Source organism: Triticum dicoccoides, chromosome 5B, assembly GCF_002162155.2.
Source record: "Triticum dicoccoides isolate Atlit2015 ecotype Zavitan chromosome 5B, WEW_v2.0, whole genome shotgun sequence".
Classification (NCBI taxonomy): domain Eukaryota; kingdom Viridiplantae; phylum Streptophyta; class Magnoliopsida; order Poales; family Poaceae; genus Triticum; species Triticum dicoccoides.
In genome coordinates this window covers 56,110,936-56,117,062 of record NC_041389.1, presented here as the reverse complement: position 1 = coordinate 56,117,062, position 6,127 = coordinate 56,110,936, and positions in this window count along the sequence as shown.

Below are 6,127 nucleotides of genomic sequence, written 5' to 3'. Positions count from 1 at the left end.
TGAGCTGCCCAAGGTGATTTCCTTCTTTGCCGATCTCGATTGTGGTTTTTCATCTAAGTATGTGGTGATTTTTTTTAGAAAAGGAAGTATGTGGTGATTAATAATGCAAAATTTTATTAGCTTCGATGCCATGCTATACATAGTGGTTTAAATAACTTGTGTTTCTTATACTGAAAAGTAATTCAGAATTTGTTTCTGTTTCAATTAGAGCCCTGATGCAGACAAGGATTGTGTGGTTGTGCATGTCACTCGCTATGAGGCGGACGACCTGAATATACGCACTGGGAAAACAGAGTTCTTAGACTGTTGGATCCTGGAAGCCATTTGCGGTTATACCAATGAAGAGGTGTATTCCAGCCTCACTATTGTCAGGCGTGTTGTCCAGGGTGTACTGAAGCACAAGAAGTTCAAAGATACTCCTTCGTTTGTGAGGCATACTGTTCTTATCAAGCTTACGCAGGAAGATGACGTGGCATGCCTCCACAAAACAAGTTTATCAGTGGCAAGGCCACAAGGTTGTCTTCATGAAGGTTCACAGGATTGAGCTGCTGCGGGACGTCCTCGATGATGTTCATGGCAAGGTCCGTCTTGTGTCTAGCCCAAATTAGATCGAGGCATGAAATTGTTGCCCCGGCTAGTGTTTAATAGTAGTTTGGATTGTGTCTAATTATCCGAACCTTGCCTGTTATCGACCCCTCTGGGGCTAGTACTCTGTTTGAATCCGTCTATGGGAACTGCTGCTACTTTTGTGTGCCCGTGAATCATGTGAGAACCATCGTAATTGTTGCCGAAACAGATGCGTCCTCACTAGTTTTTTCATGAATATGGCATGGTAAGACATAAGTTGTCACGGTTTATCATACGAGCAGTGTGTGTTTTGATGAAATAGAGCACTCGTTCGAGAACCGTGCACCGATGTATACATAAGTACTTGTAAACACTGTTGGTGCTACCCCACTTGTAAGCAGTTGTGCAAAACACGGCACATTGGCTCAACTCGCTTCAACACTAGGCTATCGACCAGCTAACAATCAACAATCTGCTGTCTGACATATAAGCAACTATGTATCTTGTTATAGTGGTTCATGTAGTTAATTGAGGCCACAATGTAATAAATTCCAAACGTTCAACGCTAGTCCAGCGCTCATGTGGAACACTCACATTAAACTCGTCTTCATAAAAATCTTGAAAAGCACAAGTTAAGCAGTTTTATACATCTCAATGATTCATAGAACATAACAAACATATACTAGTTCACAGCAAAAGACAAAGTTGTGAGAAGGTTTACAAATCAGGAAAAAACAAGCAAGGCTTCTCTGAGCAAAGGGCCTCCCGGCAGGCTTAAATTTCCTGGAGTTCACTCTGGTTTTTTCTTGTTGCCACCATCCAGGGTTAGGTTCTCTCATTGCAGAATAACCAATTATAATTGTGGTCTGGAATGCTGAACTGAACCATGCAGTGTACTGACCAGTTGAAATGCTTGTGCATTCCACTAAATTTTAGCACCGTTATTTGCAGAAATAAGCAGACCACAATGCCTCTTGTCCGCGCACCTGTCCAAAAAACCGCCATGCAGCCGTGCCAGCTAGTCCTCGGTCCGTGGAAGAACTGGCAGAAAGTGCATTCCGGACTAGGATGCAGTTGTTTTGCTCATCCCTGCACTGCAATCAGGAAGTAAAATGTACGAATCAGCTTCTTTTAGATTGCGTTTGTCATTCTACCTTAGTTACTACCAATGTAGGAATACCTTGAAGACTTGAGGTTAGACGACGACAACAAGGGATAGCCATCTCATTTTGCGCAGTTGTACTAAAACTGAGGTGTGTGCTTTTGATTGCGCGGATAGAAATGATACGGAGACAGACATCCCGAAACGATATGGAGACAGACATCCCAGTTTGCGTAAATACGAAATACGGTTATTTAAACAGTGACAGGTATTACTACTTTCCCCCGTTTCCTCTTAGAACCAAAGTCCTAGATTCATTCTACATCTTTCCCTCTTTCTTCCCTGTTTGAACCAACGCTTTGAGTTGACTGTATGAACTAGCTTTACTTCTAATAATAGTAGAAGTCTAGGTGGCTTTGGAACAACGGACGGAAGTAGAAAAGGATCCACACGAAGGGGGAAGAGCTGGGGCAGTAGAGCAAGGCAGGTTTCGAAGGAATATATACCTGAGGGTCGTCGGCATGTGGCAAAGACGGCATCGGGAGGCCGCATCTTGGCCACAATACCGCAGGGAGGAAGAAGGGGTCAGAGGCCCTCCCGAGCCGGCGCTCTCTCGGAGAGAGCGGCACGGCCGCCGATCGGGACGCGCGGGCAGCCGTTGGTCTCCTACCTCGCCGCCGCCGACAGCGTGAATGATGCACCTACACCCCTGCCCCGGTCGAGGTTGTCCGGCCGGATTTGTGACCAGCCGTGAGATGATAGAGAGAGTGTGGCCACCTATGTCTTGCTTAGATCTGGAGAGCATGAGAGAGTGAACGAGAGGAACCCTAGTAAAGCAAGCGCTAAGGCTCCTTCTTTTATATATAGTGGAGTGATTTTGTTGTACCAGCTTCAAAAAAATGCGCTCCTACGTGTACCCGTGAGTGGGTGTGAGAGAACTAGTGCGTGTGTGCACCGCTTCTCTTCGTGAGAGTACAATATATACTATGCCCAAAGAACGTTCGCCGCAAGAGTAATAATATAAGTGTGTGACATGTGAGCTAAAATAAAATGTGCGCGCCGTCTTTTGTCTTTTATAAGTTCTGAGGGTAGGGCATGAAGAGCACATATGTGCGTGACGTCTACCTGCAGATAGACGATGGGTGCCACGTGCGAGTCTGCGAGAGGACTCGGGAGAGTTGTGACTCGTGAGGGTGCATGTGCGTGAGAGAGAGGGGGGCACGTATCAATGCAATGCATGTGTCCGTAAATCATTATCCGACAAACGTTCGCCACAAGCCCTTTCCTGACGAACACCGTAAGAACCGATAGATCGGCATCCGACAGTGTCAGTTTTGCCATGTCATTTAACAGAATAACCACTCCTCCTACACACAAATCTTCCACGTGAGTGTTAGCAACTGCCGTATGCTCCCTCCGTTCCGAAATGCAGTGCATATAGCTTTATTGAAAATTAGAACCTCGCAAACTTTTACCGAGTTTTCGTGTACCAAATTGCACATGTAGAATACCCTGTATATATCATTTCATTCATCTTCAAGAGGTAACTATAAAGATGGGTGAGGAGTCTACAAAGAAAGACCATCGTATCACCCGCAGCAATTTCAACCATCCTTTAGTGTCGAGGAATATCATAGGAACTCTATATGATATGATTTTTATAGGATTTTTTTTCCTTTAGAGCCAATTGGTTCATAGGAATAGATTCATATACTCTACATTTCAAAGGAAATAAACATGATATCATTTTTATAGCTTTAGAGCCACTTGGTTCATATGAATGGATTCCTATACTCCCTTAATTTCAAAGGAAAATAAACATTAGCGTATATTCAATAGAAAAGTTCCTATGATATGAACCAAATTACATCTCTTTACTAATCCCTCCACATAGGAATTGAGATACATGTAATCTCTAGATTCAAAAGAAAAGTTCCTATGATGTTAACCAAATGACATCTCTTTTCCAATCCCTACTCATAGGAATTGAGATCCTCCATGTCATCTCTTTCCCTACAACTTCCATGCATACATATTCTATTCCTAAATAGATAGTACAAACCACTAGTAGCTTTTTTCCAAAACATGCAACTATGGCACAAGAACTATATAGTGTGCCAATAACTTTGAAAGATGGTCGCTAGATGAAGCTAACCCGATAGTGCATAGAGGGGCAAATCCGAGCACTACTGGCCGTTGGATATCATCAACATTCCACCAGATCTGCCACATGTACAATTTAGAAGACTCCATGGTTGAACTTAAGCATAATGCACAAACCTCAAAACACAAGAACTTCTCCTTTGTTCTAGAATCTTCTGTATCATAATTGATTTTTTTTCTAAATGAATTGCCATTATTTGTTTTTTACTTTATGATTTACAATGCACAACCCCATGAATCTTACTATTTTTATAAAACTAATTGATTTTGAATGAGATAAACTATAAGAACTAAACGAGCATCTACATCATGCATATATGACTCAGAGCTTTACATGCTATAGTGTGTATTTATTCATAATTTGGTTTCGAAATATCATGCGTTCAATACATGTGTACCTTACTAGTTTTGAGTAGAGTAGCAAATTTCATGCGGCCCCGGGTATATCAAAATGCAGGGCCCATGCATCATTGCCTTTCGGTCGAACCTACGTCCACAATTTTTTGTACGTGCTATATCTCCACTGGTCCCCGAACCCAAAATGCTGCCTCGTTCCCGTAAAACCAAGCGACCCACACATATTTAAGGCGTCGACTCGAACCCGTTTACTACGACGTGGCCCCGCACGTCGTAGTACTCCTACAAACCCTACCGCCGCACTCATCATCGGTTTTCTTCAAGAGGACGAGGGAGAAGCCGATTTGTAGTGGAGGCGCTTTAAAAAAAAGGATCTGTAGTGGAGACCCCTACCCTAGGGTGCCCTAGGTAGCTGCCGCACGCATCATTGTTTTCTCTTTTCTTTATTGTCTTGCGTGCTAGAGTGAAATGATGGTTGCTTCGTCCGTCCAGCTTAATGCGGGAAAGGTGGAGCTTTGTGATTTGACCACTCATCGCTCATTTTCTACTACTGCGGCGCTACGACCGGGGTGCCTCCAATTCCAACCGCTGCTCCGAACTGTAATTTGGTGCATCGCACGTGGAACAAGACGGTGGATGAGCCACATGTCTGCCAAAGGGGTCCTGTTAAGTGTGTCGCCATTTCGTGTGCGGACTGACCCTGCTTGAGTTGCTACGCCAACACGACAGGAGCAGCCTACCTCTTGGTTTTGCTCCTTGGTGAATCCCGACTATATTGATCTAAAAAGATACGTGCTGAACTATCCTCTCTGTCTCGGTTTTTTATTTGTAGGCATCTCGGTTTATAGGGCCTGCACGTAGTTCTAGGTCATCTATTTGACTAACTAAATATGAGTTACTATGTCACAAAAAGTATATCATTGGATTCTTATTGGTTGATATGTGAAGAAACAAGAAACGAGGTAGAAGTTAATGCACCACGCCTTAGTATTTTGGGATTATTTGGTTTTCGTAAGATGACTTACTCACTAGACGGAGGGAGTAGTTGTATTTAAAAGTCGAGGGCGGGGCTTTTCCTGCGCGGTAGGTGGGGCAGTTCCGCCTAGTCGGTTCGACAGAGACGCGAGAAGACGAGGGAGTAGGCTGCTGCAAACGTAGGGCTGTGTGATTTGACAGCGAGTTACTACTGGACAGGTGGGGCCCCGTGATTTGACTTGCCATTATCATTTTAACTGCGGTGCTACGACCGGCGTGAGTCTCCCGATTCCTGACCACCTCCATACAGGTGCCTCTCCCAATGCTCCACCATGTAGTAGTAGAGGCTGGCTCTTGCATGAGAGCCCACTTCTCCACTTTTTCCTTGCCTCTCTTTCCTCCACATATGCAAAAATGCCATGTAAAGCACACTATTGTACTTACTTGCTCCTACAGGTGCTTAAGCTTGCCACATAGGCATAAAGTCTGATGTGGCAAGTTAATCAAGAAGAGAGAGTCTAGTTTGGTGACCCAAGGAAGAAACGGTGCTAAGCGCGTGTACCTAGGTGAAAAGACAATTTTGAGTCTATAGCTAATTAAATGAAGCAAACTTAGCAACACCATTTCATTGGAAGAGGTCATTCCTTGGCAAATACAATAAATACTAGTACTCCCTGTGTCCCATTATATAAGAATGTTTTTGACACTACACTAGTGTCAAAAACGTTCTTATATTATGGGACGGAGGGAGTACGAAGAAAGAGATAGAGAGGAGTAAAAAAATACACTTATAGCCAACCTTGTTGTAGTATGAGTGACTAAGTGATGACTATGTATGACATGCCAACATCAGATAGCCTAACGCACCATGTTAAATCTCCAAGGGCGCGACCGCGCGAGCGACGCGACGATCGTGGTAGGCGCGACCATGATACGGGCTGCTGGCAGCCCTTGGATCCGAGA